This window comes from Lolium rigidum, chromosome 3 (genome assembly GCF_022539505.1).
Source record: "Lolium rigidum isolate FL_2022 chromosome 3, APGP_CSIRO_Lrig_0.1, whole genome shotgun sequence".
In the NCBI taxonomy this organism is placed as follows: Eukaryota; Viridiplantae; Streptophyta; class Magnoliopsida; order Poales; family Poaceae; genus Lolium; species Lolium rigidum.
The window spans coordinates 234,606,800-234,627,227 of NC_061510.1; the positions used below are offsets into that span (position 1 = coordinate 234,606,800).

The window sequence follows — 20,428 nt, forward strand, 5'->3', positions numbered from 1 at the left end:
TGACTTAGTCACTCCAAATTTCCTATATGCAGGAGTATGACTTAGTCACTCCAAATTTCATGTATGCGGGAGTATGACTTAGTCACTCCAAATTTCATGTATCATCAGTGCTATCTCGAGTCAATTGAATCATTCGAAAATGGACACCAAACACATCACGAGTAATATAATTCACATGATTCATTCAACAAAGTTTGGTACAATAAATTATTACACATCATTTCTTTCCTTGTGTCCCTGCTTGCTTACGATTGTCTTGTATCCATGGAGCATCCTCATCATTTAACTTAATGCTTGGGTCGGTGTTCACTTTGAAGGGCGGAATTTCAGCAAACATATTATAATCTTCTGACATGTCCGTCTTGTCCTCCACTCCCACGATGTTTCTTTTCCCCGAAAGAACAATGTGGCGCTTTGGATCATCGCATGATGTACTCGATCGTTTTCTTATCTTTCCGTTTCCTCGGTTTGCTACTCATGTCCTTCACATAGAAAACCTGAGCGACATCTTTCGCTAGGACGAATGGTTCGTCAAGATAACCAAGATTGTTGAAATCCACCATTGTCATTCCGTATTGCTGGTCCACCTTTACCCCACCTCCTGTTAGCTTGAACCATTTGCACCGGAACAAAGGGACCCTAAAGGAGGGTCCATAGTCAAGTTCCCATATCTCCTCTATGTAACCATAATATGTGACCTTTTGCCCATTCTCGGTTGCTGCATCAAAGCGGACACCACTTGTTTTGGTTGGTGCTCTTTTTATCTTGGGCGATCGTGTAAAATGTATTCCCATTTATCTCGTACCCTTGGAAAGTCGTTATAGTCGAAGATGGTGTCTTGGCCAACATGTACAGACTGATCTACAACCTTATTGTCACTCATTAAATGTTTTCTCAACCAACCGCCGAAAGTCTCCATGTGGGCCTTCCTAATCCGAGGATTCGAGGCTTCCCGGGGTTGTCCGAGCGTAAAATATTCTTGTGTTTCTCAAAGTACGGAGCCACCAAGCTGGAATTGGTCAGAACCGTGTGGTGTGCTTCGATCGGAGAATGGCCGTCCATACATATCGTTGATTTCCTTCCGATCGTGCCTTTTCCACTTAGTCTCCCCTCGTGCCGCGATCGAGGAAGACCAATCGGCTTAAGGTCGGGAACAAAGTCAACACAAAACTCAATTACCTCCTCATTTCCATAGCCCTTGGCGATGCTTCCTTCCGGCCTAGCACGGTTACGAACATATTTCTTTAATACTCCCATGAACCTCTCGAAGGGGAACATATTGTGTAGAAATACGGGACCGAGAATGGAAATCTCATCGACTAGGTGAACCAGGAGGTGCGTCATAATATTGAAGAAGGATGGCGGGAACACCAACTCGAAACCGACAAGACATTGGATCACATCGTTACGTAACCGTGGTAGAACTTCTGGATTGATTACCTTCGAGAGATTGCATTGAGGAATGCACATAGCTTCACAATGGCTACTCGAACATTTTCCGGCGAGGAGCCCCTCAAAGCAATCGGAAGCAATTGCGTCATAATCACGTGGCGGTCGTGAGACTTCAGGTTTTGGAACTTTTTCTCCGCCATGTTTATTATTCCCTTTATATTGGACGAGAATCTGACGGGACCTTCATACTTGCTCGGGCATTCAAAAAGATGACCTTCTCTTCTTTGGTCGGAGCGTAGCCGGCACGACCTTGAAACCGTTCCGGATGCGGGTCATCGGGGTCTTTCAAACTTTCGCTGGTCTGCCGTGCTTCCTTTGTATCATTTGACTTCCCATACACGCCCAAGAAGCTTAGGATGTTCACGCAAATATTCTTCGTAACGTGCATCACGTCGATTGCGGAGCGGACTTCTAGGACTTTCCAATATTCTAGCTCCCGGAATATAGATTTCTTCTTCCACATGGCTACGTGCCCGTCGGCTCCCTTCGGAACCGATTGTCCGCCAGGACCCTTTCCAAAGATGACTTTCAAACCCTTGACCATATCAAATACCTCAGCACCGAGTGTGTTCCGCGAGGCTTTGGCCGGTGATCTGCCTTGCCGTTGTAATGCTTGCCTTTCTTTCTTCTTGGATGACCTTTCGGAAGAAATCGACGATGCCCAAGGTACACGTTCTTCTTACAATTTGGCAAATGTACACTTTCGGTCTCATGTAAGCAGTGCGTGCATGCATTGTATCCCTTATTTGACGAGTCCCGAAAGGTTACTAAGAGCAGGCCAATCGTTGATGGTTACGAAAAGCAACGCTCGTAGGTCAAATTCCTCTTCTTTGTGCTCATCCCACACACGGACACCAGGTCTGCCCCACAGTCTGTAAAAGCTCATCAACTAATGGCCTTAGGTACACATCGATGTCGTTGCCGGGTTGCTTCGGACCTTGGATGAGCACCGGCATCATAATGAACTTCCGCTTCATGCACAACCAAGGAGGAAGGTTGTAGATGCATAGAGTCACGGGCCAGGTGCTATGGCTGGAGCTCTGCTCGCCAAAAGGATTCATGCCATCCGTACTTAGACCAAATCTTATGTTCCTTGCGTCAGCTGCAAAATCTTTGAACTCTCTGTCGATCTTTCTCCATTGCGTTCCATCCGCGGGGTGTCTCAACTCCCCGTCCGACTTACGGTCCTCTTTGTGCCATCGCAACAACTTGGCATGCTCTTTGTTCCCGAACGAGACGTTTCAACCGTGGTATTATAGGAGCATACCACATCACCTTGGCGGGAACCCTCTTCCCGGGTTTCCGGCCCTCAACATCGTCACCAGGGTCATCGCCTCCGATCTTATAACGCAATGCGAGTGCATACCGGGAATTCATTCAAATTCTCGTATTCACCGCGGTAGAGGATGCGATCGTTGATGCATGCATGTATCTTCGGAACCTCTAAACCTAGAGGGCAGACAACCTTCTTTGCTTCGTACGTAGTGGCGGGCAACTCGTTATTCTTTGGAAACATATTCTTCAACATTTTCAGCAAGTTTTCAAATGCCGAGTCAGCTACACCTGCCTGTGCCTTCCATCTCGAGCAAATCCAGTGTGCAGCCCAGCTTTTTCGGACCATCATCGCATCCGGGGTACAGCGCCTTCCTGTGATCCTCTAACATGCGATCCAAATTCTCCCTCTCTTTTTCAGTTTCGCAGCGTCTCCGTGCATCAGCAATGGTCCGACCAAGATCATCAACGGGATCATCACGTGCCTCTTCTTCACCTTCCCCTTCACCTTCCCCTTCACCTTCAGCATCCTCCATGAAAGTATCACCGAAATGAGCAAGATAGCTTTCATCATTGAAATCATCCCCTTCTTCATCTTCTTCCATTATAACCCCTCTTTCTCCATGCTTGGTCCAACAATTATAGCTTGGCATGAAACCGTGCCGAAGAAGGTGCATGTGAACATCTCTTGAGGAAGAGTAACCATTCTGATTCTTACATTTAACACATGGACAGATAACAAAACCCCCCGCTTGTTCGCATTGGCCACTACGAGGAAATCTTTCAAACCCGCACTGAACTCGCCGGAGAGTCGGTTACCGTACATCCATTGTCGATTCATCCGCATTATTATAATATAAAATATATAATTAACCATCATGCATTTGTTAAACTAACTAGCTACAAACAATATAAATTAAACAATGAACTACACACACATGCACATTTTATCAACGACACATCAAAGGTTCAAGTTGCTAACCGCGATCGAAGAGGAAAAAATAAATGAGAAAGCTCAAGTGTGGCTCCAACACTTCATATCATGTTTGTTTCATGCTCTTGGGGCATTTCATCAAACACCTTATGTGCATAAGAGGAACCAAAAGCAAACCTAACACCCACTTGTGAAGCTTGTGAAGAGAATGGCACCAAATGGCTAAGTGTTGGCTGCTGGGTGGGTATATATAGGGAGGGGCTTTAGTCCCGGTTGGCCTGCCAAACCGCGACTAAAGGCCTTCGAGCATGCTTAGTCGCGGTTGGTCCGGCCAACCGCGACTAAAGCCCCCACGTGCACCGGCTGGCCACCGAGCGCCCGGGCCCGAGCCTTCGGTCGCGGTTCACCTCCCGAACCGCGACTAAAGGAACCATTAGTCGCGGTTCCTTTACCTTCGCGACTTATGGGGCTCACCCGAAGCCTGTTTTTCCACCAGTGTATCCCACGAATGACATCTTAACTTTGTCTAAATTTAAAATTTAACTGTATTTGTGAGTGTTATTTATTCTCTATACTATTTGTGCATGAGATGTTAGACATATTGTAGAATGTGCTCATATAAAAGTTAACATTATGTAGTATTGTAAAAGGCGTAATCACAAAGGAGAGAGAGATTTGCGCGCTCAAGGTTTCCTTGTTTCACGGCACAAATTTTCGCACAGGCTGTCAACAGAATCTGTTGACCGTGGGCCCATGCCTCTAACCGTTTAATTACCCCCAGCATTTACCTCTCGAAACGACGGAAAGGAAAAATGAAACACTTGTGGTAAAAAAAGTAAAAAAGTGCGCACTTGGAGTGCTTGGACCCACCTGTCAGTCAGGAGGGAGACGCAAGTGTCTCCAATTAGCTGCAGTAAACAAAATTCCGTCGCCTCTCCCTCGTCCCCCTCCTTCCAGACCTCACCGGAACATCTCTCTCACACACATGCGTCATGCCTCATGCGCCCCGGAAGCAGTAGCGGAGTTCCAATGGAGGTGAAGGCGGCGGAGGAGGAGCCGGCGCGGGCGGCGGAGGCACGGGCGGCGCCGATGCGGCGGGATATGGTGCGTGTGCCGTTGGCAAGGGCGGCAGCGCTCGTGCTCGTCGGCGCCAGCAAGCTGACAGACCTCATCGCGGACACCGAGACCTCCCGCGCCATGCTCGCCTCCGCCATCGACCTGCTCGAGAACGCCCCCCAAACCGAAGCCGGCTTCCTCGGTCCGCTCCCAGGGCCCGTCGACGCCGCCCGAAGGACCGTCGGGCGCTTGTGCGGCGTCCTCCCACCGGCCGCCGCGTACCTGCAGATCGACCGGTGCCGGGTCCACCTCGACCACCTCGGCTCCGTCTTCGCCGGAGCCAACGTCCACTTCGCGAGGTGCGCCAGCATCCTCCGATTCGCAGACGACAGCCCGCAGTGGCAGAGGTGGCGTCGCCTCGCGGACCTCGGCGCGGACCAGTTCGGGGAGGCGGAGGAGAAGCTGTTCAAGGCCGACGAGCGCGCCGTCCGTACCTACTGGATGCTCCTCGACCTCGTCAGGTACTGGAACCGCCTTCTGAGTCTGGATCGGATGACGAATATGGTGTTGGCCGAGGATGACACGCGCGCCGCCATGAAGCTGGTGGATGAAGCGCTGGCGGCGATGCGCCAGATGCTCCACGCCGTCACCGGACAGGCTAACGTCATGATCATGACCCTCGCGCCGAACCAAGCCTCGTCAAGCTCCGTCGTACGCCATCGTCGACATCGATCCACTCGGACGCGGGGGACGCCACGCGGCTGCAGATGCATGTAGGGTTCACTCCGACTTCATAGATCCCTGCAGATGGTTTTTCTTAGCTTCGTTCCATTCCCAACTTATGCTCCAGTTTGTTGTTGTTCGCATGCATGGCAGTTGCGATTGAGACCTTGTTGAATCTCCATGGAGTTTTCGTTAGACATGTGTTCGATTTCTTGAATGGTCAGTCATGGATGTATGTATCGTACGCTGGTTGCCTGTGCGGATTGGATGTGCATGTAAAGCTCGATCTAGCTTTGATCTGATCAATCTGTTGTGCGATCTTTGCTTTAATGTTTTTTCTAATTGATTTGCTCGCGAGTTCCCATCGATGTAGCTCTGCTCTGCCCCGTAAAGTTCGTGCCTGTTCTATCATGTGGCAGTTTAAATCGATCGATTTCAGAAACCATTAGTTAGCCACTGAATTCAGAGATTTAAGCAAGCTTAATTTGCATAGTTTGTACAAGGCGGTTCACCAAATATATCTGGCTTGTTCGGCTATGTCTTGTTTATGTGTGATTGTCTAAGTGAATAATTAAACCAATGGGATCCACATCCACCATACAAACTTGCATCTTTACATGATGTACACCTCCTTTACCAGTGAATAACATGCCTGGCCTGCTGAACGTGTGTTTGGTAGCCTATGATCAGTACCCAGACCCCCCCCCCCCAGAAACGAAATGGGCCCATTCGGTTGCCTGGCTTTCCTCGGCTTGTTGAAGCGCAAGGCCTCGACCGTGTCCTCCACGAGCCCTCGTCAATGGTAGTAAGTCCTACTCCTACATTTTCCGACGTTTTCACTTCGTAGATCCGCACGTACATGGTACTACGGTGTAGGATGACATGCATTGTAGATCTGTTAGGGTTCGATGTGTATATTAGTAGCATTGCGTCAAGATAATTGACATTGAGGTTATAGTTTTAGTCTTTCCTCTATTGTGGTACCTTGATTTACTAATTTAGGATTGCATGCACTGTGAATCGATTGTCGATTTTTGATCTCCCGTAGATACTATAGATGGTTACTGCCTCTGTTTGATCTACTGCATATGAGGTAGTGTTATTTGTTATGAATCTTCAGATGACAAGTAGTGGCTGATCTTGAACAAGCATGATGCACTCTTATTTTGCCTACGGCCAATAATCACATGTTAGCACCATTTAACTAGCATAGGGATAATCCACATTTAGCATGTGTTGTGCACAATCACATTGACTAACCATGGTATTTGCTAAGTGGCCGACTATCTCTGCCAATACATTTACTATATATGTTACTATGAGGCCCACATTGTAAGTTCATATGTTGCATACTATGTACATTGTTAAGTGGATGATTAGAAGTTTGCAATATGTAAGTAGCAATGAAATAATTTACATTTATCATGTGTTGTGTACTACCACGATGGTTGATAACCCACAAGTATAGGGAATCGCGGCAGTCTTCGAGGGAAGTAAAACCCAAATTTATTGATTCGACACAAGGGGAGGTAAAGAATACTTATAAGCCTTAACAACTGAGTTGTCAATTCAGCTGCACCTGGAAAAGCACTAGCAACAGGGGTGATGTGAAAGTAGCAGTGATATGAGAGCAGTAGTAACAGTAACACAGCAGCAGTAATAGCAATATGAGAGCAATGGCACCAGAAAATAGTTGATACTACTTCCAATGACATGTAGAACGAGTATATGATGATGAGAGATGGACCGGGGTTCCCAGCTATCTACACTAGTGGCAACTCTCCAATAACAAGTGTTGGGTGAACAAATTACAGTCGGGAAATTGATAGGATTGAAATAGCATTAAGACAGAATATCAAGATCATTAACATGTAGGCATGTTTTCCAATTATAGTCGTACGTGCTCGCAATGAGAAACTTGCACAACATCTTTTGTCCTACCAGCCGGTGGCAGCCGGGCCTCTAGGGAATCTACTGGATATTAAGGTACTCCTTTTAATAGAGTACCGGAGCAAAGCATTAACACTCCGTGAAAACATGTGATCCTCACATCACCGCCATCCCCTCCGGTTGTCCCGATTTCTGTCACTTCGGGGCCTTTGGTTCCGGACGGTGACATGTGCATACAACTTGTAGATACAATCTAAGCAATAAGTATAGAGCTTAAATCTAAGATCATGCCACTCGGGCCCTAGTGACAAGCATTAAGCATAACAAGATTGCAGCAACAATAACTTCATAAACTTTGTAGATAGACAATCATAACGTAACAATCCATCGGATCCCGACAAACACAACACCGATTACATCGGATGAATCTCAATCATGTAAGGCAGCTCATGAGATCATTGTATTGAAGTACATGGGAGAGATGATACCAACTAGCTACAGCTAGAACCCGTAGTCCATGGGGGAACTACTCACGGAGCATGATGGAGGCGATGGCGTTGATGGAGATGGCTTCCGGGGGCACTTCCTCGTCCCGGCAGGGTGCCGGAAAAGAGACTTCTGTCCCCCGAATTGGAGTTTCGCGATGGCGGCGGCGCCCCTGGAGTCTTTCTGGAGTTTCGTCAATTGGTACTGCGTTTTTAGGTCGAAAGGGCTTAAATAGGCGAAGAGGCGGCGCAGGAGGGGCGACAGGGTGGCCCCACACCAGGCCGGCGCGGCCAGGGTGTGGCCCGCGCGGCCCACCTGTGTGGTGGCCCCTGGCTCTCCTCCGACTCTCCTTCGGTGTTCTGGATGCTTCCGGGAAAAATAGGATCTTGGGCGTTGATTTCGTCGAATTCCGAGAATATTGCCCGAACAGCCTTTCTGGAACCAAAAACAGCGAGAAAACAGGAACTGGCACTGTGGCATCTTGTTAATAGGTTAGTTCCGGAAAATGCATAAAAACATTATAAAGTGCAAGCAAAACATGTAAGTATTGTCATAAAACAAGCATGGAACATCAGAAATTATAGGTACGTTGGAGACGTATCAATGGTTTACTTACTAAATGTCTAATTATGTCAGTGACTCATGTGTGGTATGTTAATATGAGGCCCACATTGCTTGTTCATATGTCTTGTGTTATTTGGCGGCTGATTGATCTTGGACAATGTGACCAAGGGATGGTGTTTTCGAACCATGTGGATTGTAAAAACACAAATGTTGTGCATCATACTTGGCTTGGTTGCCCCGTCACTGAGATTTGTGTGTCCAATGTTAGTATGAGGTTCCAAATATGCTTATTTTGTATATGTATGCTTGCAACGACCGATAATTAAATTGTGTAACACAATGTTCAAAGGACGATCTTGTAATACCTAGTGCCGTGCACAACTATATTGCTAGTGCATTCTCCTTGGTCTTGCATGATCATCTCTTAGCTTGTCCTTTGTTATGTAAACAAGAGCCTCTGTGTGTGATAGTTTTGTGTCTATGATTAAAATGTGACACACTCTAAGGCAAGTGATTGTCCATAGACCTTTGTCCAATGTGCAAGCACATTGCTAGTGCACTTGACTTGGTCTTTGAATAATCCCTTTAAGTTGTGTTTGCACTAAATATAAGGCACTATCTTGTTGATGTTGGCTGCTTGGATACCGTTAATTATAAGCCAATGATTAAAATGTGGCACATTTTAATTCAAGGGATTGTCCTATAGTACCCTATCCTACATGCAATAAAGTTGATTGTGCATTTTTATTTGTACTATGGAACCATTTCGTTGCCTTATGTGTGCTACTTTGTATGAGGCACCATTAGTATTAATTGTTCTTCCTTATCATTTGCTTTGTTTTTTCCAAGACAATGATTATCTTCTAGCACTTCATAATCATAGAACTAGCGCGATTGACCAGAAGCTTTCTACATACACATTATTCGTGCTTCTTATTGTGAGGTTTTTCGTGGGTGCATAGGATATGCAGTTTGGCGTTCCACCGGAGGTTCTTGATGAGGAGGGGTCGAGCAAAAGTCCAAGAGGATTGTCAGTCGATGTTGGCCACTTCCACGAGGAGGCCTCCCCGGAATACTCATCAAGGTGATCTTCGAACCTAATATGGGATGTGCCGATCCGTAAGGCCTTCGAGCCATTAATTCTTCGGGGAGGTCCCGTCAACGATCACCCTTAAGACATACACCGAGATGCATCTATAGTTTTAAATAGCTGGCTATACCCCTTATGAAAAGTGTGACTAAGTGCATTAGCCCGCTATAGCCTTTTTCGTAGGATACAGTTATAGTCTATCGGTAGATTTTTAAAACCTAATGCAGTTGGGACGATCAAGAGTAAGATAGTGGATGGAAAACCCGTCATCGGTTAAGGCTGGCCAAAAAAATTCCATTGCCATTATCTCAGGGTTGGCTATTTGATGACATTCAAAAAGATTAGTCCGCTGAAGCACCAAGTGGTCATCTTCGACTATTCATGATGATGAGGTGCTCTAACCATGCATGGGATACCACCATGAAGATCGAGGAAGAGACGAGGTTCGAAAAAAGATCGTGGAAGAGATAGATTGAGTGAAGGCCACAAGTTACTTCTTGTTAGTTACATGTGGGGTTAAAAATAACAGCGGGCCCTTCCCGTAAGACCTTGTTTGAAAACAGTGGAATTTAGCGTTTGGCAGTGTATTATCCGCCGTGTTTTGGGTGGACACCAAATTCCCTCTCGTAACCCAGATCGCGTCTAATAACAGCGGTGTAAAAAACGATAGACCCAGCTCGCGTCTAAAAAACTGCCTTACCCGACGTGTTTCCACGTGTTTACTTGGGCTTACACAATTAGAAACCTGGCTGCCAAACGGGCTAAGAGTATATTTTCGAGTAATAAACTGGGCTTGTATAATACACGTGTATCCAGTTAATAATTGGGCTGCCAAACAAGGCCTAACGGATTAGTTACTCCTGTCGTCTCTAGTCTCTAGAATTAATATTTTTATAAGGGAGCCGCTAAGCGCTGGTAATGGCCGTAACAAAATTCGCATGATGAATTATTTTCCCTGTTCACGCAAGAATGTGGAATTAGCTGATGTAATAATCAAGTTACCGTCACTGCGTCAGGTACCCAGATTGCCGGCACAAAAAAGTGCCGGCAAAGGCACAAAAAGTGCCGGCAAAGATTTTTCAAGGCATAAAAAAAAGTGCTGCGTTTATTCCAGTCGAGGTAGGTCTTTGCCGGCATTTTTAGAAAAGTGCCGTTAATTATATTTTAAGGCACTTCCAAAAATGCCGCTAGTTAGTATTGCCGGCACTTTTGAAAGATGCCATGAAATCTTTTTGTTGGCACTTTCCGAAAATGCCATAGAATCTTTTTGCCTGCACTTTTCGAAAAATGTCACGAAATCTTTTTACTGGCACTTTTCTAGGGATACCATCTAAAATTTTTGCCGGCACTTTCAAAGGATGCCTACATTTACTTTTTTAGGCTTTTAATTCTGGTGCCGCTGATTATTTTCTTAGGCATTTTTAAGGTTGCTATACTGCCTGCAAACATTCAAGCAATCTACAATCAAGCATACATCACACTCAAGAAGTCAAGCAATGTTTAAAACCAATATTTCCAAGCAATCTAGGTTTGAAACCAACATTTTGAAACATTCAAGGATTCACAATCCAGGCATCTAACTTACATGACCAACAGGGTTCATCTCCACATCATGAACAACATGGTTTGAAACCATTAGATAAAATACACAACAGGGTTGATCTCCTCATCATGAACAACAGGGTTCATCTGCCGCCGAGGAAGAAAGTTGTCATGGAGTTTGGGCCCTGCCTCGCTGCGCGGCCAGATGCCTCGTCGTGCGGCCAGAGGAAGTTGCGCCATGCATCAGACGCCACAGCCAGGTTCACGTCCCCGACGCCAAGCCCTCTTCATCGTCGAGCATGATGCCAGAGCACCGGTGAGCGCGCCCTCCGCCCTCCACCCACCCTCCTGCAGTTCACTGAAAATGTTTCAAGTCCTTCATCCTTTTGATAGTAAATATGAAGATAAAACACCCACAGAATAACTCGTGCTTGGATCTGCCTCAATGGAGCGTGCAAGAAGTAAAAGAGCCTACAGAATGTATGTTCCGAATTAGAGGTAAGTTGAGTAGCTGAGAACACAATAAATCCAATTCATGTTTGATTGTGTAACCGTAACATGTCCCTAAGCGAGTAAGCAATACAATGATCACCTTTAGCCTGTCAGGTTTGTTTACTTTTCCATAATATAAACCAAGTGCAGCCTCTAAGAATAGTTCTCCCTATACAATCTTATTCTACACAACCAAAGGTTAAATAAAAACTAATCAAAATATAAGCAGATCAGAGAACAATGAACTAGTAAAAGATTCAAAGGAAAGTGTCATGTCATTAAATGTGAAAAGAAATGCAAGTGAATAAGACTGGACATCGTCGACAGCAGGTTGAATGTTTTTTGTCAACTGTTGATTAACTGTCCAAAGAATTTCAATTGCCAATCTTTTTTTGTAGGGGTAGCATGAAAAGGGTGTGATATAAGCAAGCAAGTACTCCCTGTGTTCCCTATTAATTGACTCTAATTTAGTAAAAAGTTGTAATAAATCAGAGTCAGTTAATAGGGAACGGAGGGAGTACAGAATAAGAGCTAATTCAACATTCTACATGGGAACACGAGAAAGTGATGAGCTTCAAACTTCTAAGAGTAAGTTTACTGTTTGGAACCAGATACTGATATATATGGTAAACTTCTAAAATTTATGGGAGTGTGTTATGATATGGCCCCGGCTGGATTTCAATATGTGCGTGGCACTGGATGAAGGACCTCCAAGTCAGTATGATGTACTATCTAACTAAGAGGATATACCAAAAACATATTTTTTGTAAAAACCAATATATTAGGATGCACTACCTATGTTCTTCAACAATTTTTTAAATATCCAATATACGCAGAGTTTCTGTCATCATTTCAAATGGTGAGACAGGAAAGAGGCCTAAATGAATGTTGAGGAAACATTAAAACTGTAGTGGGTAGAGTAAAGGTTGAACAACATATGAAAATCAGAGTTCAATAATTTGTAGTGCCAATGTCAACTAGCGTTGTGTTTACCTTCACAAGTAGTCTTTAGCCTACTGCAGCCAATATATCAACCTGGGAGGATTTCAACCATCTCTGAATACAGAAACAAGTTCCCGTCTATTTTAAACAAGACAAGGCCACGTGATACCCTTAAAAACTAGTCTAAGAAAACCATGAGAACTACATACTTCAAAACCCATGTTCTCTACATTATGAACTGCAACTTGTATACCTTTTTTTATCTGTTGAAATCCTATCTACATTATGAAGTGCACATGTTATAACAGGTTATCAAAATACACCAGGTCAACTTCTTAAATTCATATCATAAATTGCTTAAGTTATTCCACGATTCCCAGTTGAAAAGCTAGACCATCTCACCGCTACGATAAGGTTAACATACTATGATAACGTTTTAAGGGATTTAAGGAATTGTTGCCATGACCATTAAATCGAGCATAATGAGATTTCTTATGTTGCAGTAGTAAGAGTGCAGATTTCAATAATATTTAACAGCCTGATCGAGGGAAGACACTCACATCAGCAGGACTGATTTTATTCGGTCTGGAGACATAATCTTCCAAACCTCGTCAGTCAAGTTCATTTTAGAAGTACAAACCTGAAGATAAAAAAGGAGAGTCAGTTACAGGAAGCAACAAAAACATACCTCAGGAAGTATCATGCGACAGTTTTTCAATATTTAAATCTTGTACAAAAAAAACTTATAACTAATTAGTAGTTGGAGCTAAAGATTTGTGTTTGAGCCAATTTGCTATTCTTAATATAATGAGTGCAAGTGAAAGAACTAGTAATAGAAGACCAGCAACAAAATCTACATCATCAAAAAGTATGCCACATCAATGTTTTCTGAGCTACTATAAGAAATTTTAGAGAAAGAGTAAATATATGATGAATGATATATTTATAGCCCATTTGTTGCACTGAATGCGGAATCCACGAGCTGCAGTGGGTGCTTTGCGTGCAGCTTGCAAGAGGCTCTCTTTAGCATCAGTGTATTCCAGCCGAATTGTTCTAATTTTGCCCAAGTAGACCAGATACCGGCAGAACTGTGGTAGAAGTAAAGAGGTTAGTACTGGTCTACAATAATATCTCTACAAAAGCAAATGACAATTTCATAGGCCAAGTAGAACTATGGTAGAAGTAGAGAGGTTAGTACTGGTCTACAATAAGATCTCTACAAAAGCAAACGACAATTTCATAGGCCAAGTACAACTGTGGTAGAAGTAGAGAGGTTAGTACTGGTCTACAATAAGATCTCTACAAAAGCAAACGACAATTTCATAGGCCATTCATCATTAAATCGATAACCAGCCTCGGCACAGACAATAAAAGCATATTGCAATTCCAATTCAACTGTAACAACTTGGCATACATACAGGAGAGAAAATAAACTACTTGATGAATGATAGTTACCTGCTGATTGGAATGTGCTTCAAAACGTGGTGCCTTTAACCTAAGTTTTTCTGCCTGGTCGCACAAGTTGTAGTGCAGGTAATTGCGAAGAAGCAGGTTAAGAAGTGTTTCCTGCCATGGAAACCAAAAGTCAACCACATGACTTGACAATATTTAAGTTACAAGTCTGAAATTGAAGACTAGTGTCTCAGAACAACCTGGCCAAGCTCATCACGGTGCAAAGTTGCCATGCTGTGCAACCCCAGGAGAGTTATGCAGAGCACCAATTGTATGAGGCACATGAAAGCAGGATCAAACAGGAAAAGGAGCTTACTGGTTACTCAGAGACACAAGAGCATACTGTTGGAATAACTCACCCACGAATTTCAGCAAGGCTGTTGGTGAGTTCATGTGCATATGAGTAATACGAGTATAGCCTAGAAGCCAAAACATCAACAGTCCTCCTATTGAGATTCTTCAGACGAGCAATGCTAGCGTTGGCACATGCTTTAGCCTGGAGAGAAAATCAAATTGGTATGCTTCACAAATGATGATGAAGTGGAGGAAATTCCATGACATACCTCATCGTACTTCTTGTGATCAATAAGGAAAATCAACACAAGCAAGTAGCAGTATATTTCAATCTCTGGGAGACCATGCTTGATTGAAACTTGAGCTACTGGAGCCGCAGTACCAACATCCATCTCACTTCCATCTTCCTAAAAATGGTAACATTAAGATGAAATGTCAAAAATATCTGAGCAAGAGAAGCCTCCAGTTTCAATTTTTTAATGTGTGCAGAATGAAACTGGAAGAAGTTTAAACCTCTATGCACCAATTTCAAACTACGAATTTGCGGAATACCAATTAAGCATCAGAACAGAAGGAACCAGGTTCGTCGTGAACTTCAATAGTGAAAACTCAGATGCTTGTACCGCATAATCATACGGCGACAGCTGCTTTACAACGATTATCTAGATTATGGTTTTCCATTCGCTTCTAAAAAGCCAATCAATCCAGAATGATCTACCATGCGATTTGACAGCCAAGACACATTCAGACAAACAAATATAGCATGCGACGCCCAAATCCTTTGTGTTCCATCAGATTCAGGCATAATTGCTGGTTTACCCTCGAGAATTAGGAGCGCACTGAAGTTGCGTGCTGAAAATACCTTGGGCAGGAGCGGGGAGAGGTGGGGAAGGCATCGGAGGAAGAGGGCAGCGCGAAGGCGAGGAAGGCCGCGACGTCGCGGGGGGCGAGGCGGCGGCGGAGGGCGACGGTGAGGCGGACAGCGCGGGAGATCCGGCGCACCTCCTTGGTCAGCGACCCGGCCTCGATCACCGACGCGATTTCCTTCAGATCTGCACGCACCGCCAGGAATACACGCGTTAGCTACCTCCCGTCCAGCGCCCACGGCGCCGGAAGCTGATCTAGGGTTTTGGGGGAGGGGCACTGGGAGACGAGAGGCTACTCACGTTGCAAGGTAGAGAGAGCGGGCGCAGGCGCTGGGACGTCGGCGATCGCAGGGATAACGGCGGGCGCGGGAGCTGCGGAGTCGTTCATCTCGACGTCCTCCGGCATGGCGGCGTCGGCGCGAGGGGGGACGGGAGCGAGGAGTGTGAAGGCAGGTAGCGAGCGTTCGTGCGGTGAGGTGAGAGAATGGGTAAGGTTGTTGACTTTTCTCAACAGACTTGACCCGTCCATCCATACAACAAAGGCAGATTAAAAACTGCCGCTAATCCTCCTAACTTTTGCGGCACTTTTTAGATGCTGCCGTTAATCATCGAAAAATTAGCGGCACATTCAGTTCTGCCTGTGCTTCTCCAGCATTGGCGGCACTTTTTTCTAACAGCCGGTAATTAAATGATCATCAGTGGCACTATTGAGAATAAATGCCGCCTAAACCTATCATTAACGGCACGTTATAAAAGTGCCTGCATCTAAGTGCCGCAAATTGCCGTACGTGACGTAGTGCGTCGTCTCATCCCACCCGGTCCTGCAGTTTATAAATAGGCCCTTCCTTTTCTCAGCCGGAACATCTCACACGCACGCCACGCAAACATGTGCCCCGGAAGAGACAACGCAGTCGCGCAAGTTCCAGTCGACGAGGAGGCCGCGGCGGCGGCGGCGGAGGCAGCTGAGGCTGAGGTGGCGGCGGCGTTTGTGGTGGAAGCGGCGGCTGAGGAGGCTGAGGCGGCCGAGGCGGCAGCGGCGGCTGAGACAGCGAGGCGGGAGAGGATTGCGCGCGTGGTGATGAGAAGGGCGGCCGCGCTCCTTCTCGCCGGCGACCGCGAGTTGGGGTTCCTCATCGCGCGCACCCACTACTCCCGCGAGATGCTCGCCTCCGCCATCGGCCGGCTCCACGAGGCCGCCCAGGAGCTCAACCTCCCGCTGTCCGACGCCGGGTCGATCCTGGCGCTCCCGCTCGAAGGCGCGGCCGTCTTACAGGGCCCCGGAACCATCCCAGGTTCCATCGACGCCGCCCGAAGGATCGTCGGGCGCTTGTGTGGTATCCTCCCACCAGCCTGCTCATACCTGCAGATCTACGAGTGCCGGTATCCTATCACGCGCATTTGCAATGTCTGCTTCCAAGCCAAAGCCTTCTTGTTCGCATGTGCCGAGATCCTCGACTTCTCAGACGATGCCCCGCCGTGGCGAAGGTGGTCTCACCGCATGAACTACGCCTCGGACCAGCCGACGGTGGTGCAGAGGAGTCTGTTCGATGCCCACAATCGCGCCAAGATTGCGCACTCGCACCTCCTCAACCTCGTGGAGCTCTGGCACGCGGATGGTGTTGCGAGGATGGATCGTCCGGGGCCGCTATCGTCGGCCGAGGAGAACCTGGACGCCGCCATGGACCTCATGGACCACGCGCTGACCGCGATGGGCCGGATGAGCGACGCCCTCGACCTCCAGGCTTACGAGCTCATGATCCTCGCGCGGAACCCCGGAGACCAAGCCTAGGCGCACGCAGCGCTTTCCCCATCGCAGGCTCCAGTTCGATCAACTCCGACCCCGAGCGCGCGGCGCGATTCCACTCCAACTGCATGTAGGTAGGTAGTTGCTGTTCTTCGGTAATTCGGTCCTGTCGTGCTGGGTTCAGTCTGAGTCGGATTTTGTCGAAAAACTCTGAGTCAGAAGTTTCTTGTTGTTCAGTTCCTTCCGTTTCCAGCTTATGCATGATCCAGTTTGCGATCGAGACCTTGAATCTCCAAGGGAGTTTCAGTAACGGCTAACGAGTATAGTAAGACATCTGATTAGTTTCTCGATTGATCAGACATCAATTTTGTGCATGGCATATATTGGTGCGGTTGGACACGCAGGTTAAACTCTGGCTTTAATCTGATGCGTGTCTCTGCTTTCAAGTTTCAACTAGTAGTACTAATTTGCTTGCGGGTTGTTTGAATTGCTTACGAGTTCCGATCGATGGATGCTAGTAGCTGTTCTTGCTCTGATCGTAAATTTCGTGCCTGTTTTGCTATGCCGTGGACTGAAACTGTATGTTCTTGTCTTTGTTGGAAACTGCTCTTGTTGTCAGTGCCGTGGTTTAACCAATAGATTTTGGAAAATGTTTATTCTCCAATTCAGGGCATTACAAAGTGACGGAGCAAGTAAATCTTTGTACAAATATACATGCGATTGCCTGAATTGACCGATTGCAGAATCTTTGCCTCTGGAGTCGACCACACGTACAGCTCATTTGCTTTTTCTTTTGAGTGGAGAGACTCATTTAGCATCTGTACTTGTAAATCATGCAACGGTTAACCAGTTGACTAACAGTCTAACATGCAATCTAACTATGACAACGGGTGTCTGTGTTTTTTTTTTCGAGGATGGGTGTCTGTATTAAGTTATGGAGTTCTTTTTTTTCCCTCAAAAAAAAGTTATGGAGTTCTTTTCAACAAAATTAAGTTATGGAGTTATAGATTATCTTTGTTTTCACCAGGACAAAAAAAGAGAGAGTGTTTCCTAGTGCCAATGCTTGTCTTGTATCGTCGTATGTTTTCTCAGGTCGTGTGACTACAGTTAAAAGAGAACTTGTGTTGAAGCTTAAATGAACATTAGGATCTACCAATGCGTTCAGGCAGATCCTGGTATCATTGCAGGTCTATCAACATTGCACACAATTAAGTGATTAGTAAGCGTTGTGACATATTCTGTCATACACACCTTCACATCAGAAGATAAATTGTTACTCCCTCCGGTTCATCCATTTTAGTAACATTTGCTGTCATACACACTAAACGTAACTAGACACATATATAGTTGTCAGAACCTGCTAAGGGGCTTTGATGTCTCTTCTGTGGGTGCGGTGCGGCGATCAGCAAATGAAGTTGTATATGTTTTAGCAAAGTTAGGCTGCGAGAATAAAATATGTAATTCGTGGTTTGGAGTAGCTCCTGCCGCTGTTCAAAACCATCTTGTTGTAGACTCTGTTTCTGTCTAATATATCGCAGCTCTAATTCTTAAAAAAAAATCATGATTTTACTATGCGATTTTATGACTTCACGATCCAAACTGAGTGAAAAGATTTAACGATTTTACTAAGTAGAATCTAAGATTTTACGATTCTAAAAGTTAAGATCCTACGATTTTTGATCCTACCATAGAAGTTTCGATTCGATTCAGAATTACGATTTTGACAACATTTTAGAGACATCTATTTTTGAGTAATTATTTTGAACCGGAGTGAGTAAGAATTTTCTTGTAGCAAACCTTTTTTAGATAACGAAGGTTCTTCCATTTTAGTAGATTTTTTTCTGATGACAAGCTCAAAACTTCATCTGTATGCAGAACATGCATTAAAACAGATTTGGTTTTGAACCGAGGTGTGCAGTAGGAGATAAAAGAAAGGTAGAATGCTTTAATGCTTTTATTTACCTTGCTATCATCAAACAATTCCACTAACTGCGGTGTCTTCTTGAGATTAAGATCAACCGAAAGTTGAACCTCATGAACAAGAATAGCCAAACTTAACTTGTGGGAATGTTTCGGTTTCTAAAAGAAAACTTAAAAATGTATGGTCACATTAGTGGTACAAGTTGAAAAAGTATTTTTTTTTTCATAGAAAAGGGGAAAGACATGGTCGGGTGACTAGGAAGTCATGGACCGTTGTTGATAAACGATCTCATTGCCAGCTTAGTCATATATCCTTGCTGAAATTTTTGTCTTCCACATTCTCTGTTTAAACGGCTTACCAATCTCGTATGCTACTTAAAAATCAAAAATCAGCTTTCCGCAAAACCTCAAGGATCGACATGTATTTTTTTTTGAATAAATGAAGTTTTATTACTTAATTTTTTTAAATGTTATACTCGGTCTTTTCATAACTAAGATGCACGCAGCCGTAATGAGTTCATCGATGAAAAAAAGAAGGCAAAATACAACTAATCATCAAGAAATTGTAAACGCCTGTAGAGATTGAAGACCAAGCCATCCCCGCTTCATAACAAACATCTCTCATGTGTCATCTAACCATGTAGACACCTTCGTTAATAGGTTTTGATTCTTCACGTGTTTTACAGACGACCATTGACAAAGTAGACATGTGCACCAGTAAATTAATATTTAAAGCATTTGAATTTCTCTCAAAGTTTCTCATCAGAAATTAATATTTACAGATGATATATGCTATACTCCTATATATTTTTTTAGATAAAAGGCACGAAAGTGCCTAGCTTTGAATTAACAAAGCCTCCAACGGCGACAAAATAAAAAGTGTTGAATCCAGCTTACAAAACGAACCACACACCCACGCGAACTACCAATAGAAGCTACAAACGGAAGAGCGGACAACAGGGTCGGCCATTACTAAGACTACGAAGAACCGGAGCAGAGCTGGACAACAACAATGTCGGGTCGGAGCTCAGCTCACCCGAGAGCTAGCCATCGAACACGCACACCGTCGACAGAACCCCTCCGTCGCAGAAACGTCACCGGAAGCTGACCACCACCGGGAACCAACCCACGCTGCCCACACACCGGAGAGCAGCACCAAGGGAACTCAACAAGGGGAGGGTACGAAGCAAGCCTTGCCGAAGATCGCCAAAACAAAGTCACCTTCGCCACACAACCTTCGGAGAGCTGCTTGTTGTGAGCTCCAAGACAATGTCTTCAAAAAGATTGCGACACCGGAGTGCCGCCACCGCCCGATCCAAGGATCTTGGGTTTTCACCCGGAGACCGTAGAAGGACGGAGAGAAGCCCCATGACGCTTTCAAGAAGGGGACGGCGTCCGTGGACGTCGCCATCATGGCCCAAACGGGCAAGGGTTTCCCCTCGGCGTGGCCTCTCCTCCTTCTACACAGGGTTAGGCCGTCAAACGATGACTGAACTGCTGCCACAACACGCGGCTCACCGCGGCCACGTCGCCCGCACGACCATGGCCATTGACCAGCACCAGAACCTCTGGCTCGCCCGTCAACCAGCAAGGTTCCCACCGACCAAGGCCGCCGCCTTGAAACCAAACTCCTCGCGCCACTAGACCGCAATAGAGTACCGAGAACCGTCACCGACGCAGAACACCCGCTCCCGAACAGGCGACGACCG

General features: G+C 45.6%; 1 pseudogene; it reads right to left on the reverse strand.

Moving 5' to 3' along the window:
- Positions 1-12,841: 12,841 nt before the first annotated feature.
- LOC124696190 lies at positions 12,842-15,461 on the reverse strand (annotated as a pseudogene).
- Positions 15,462-20,428: the final 4,967 nt, after the last annotated feature.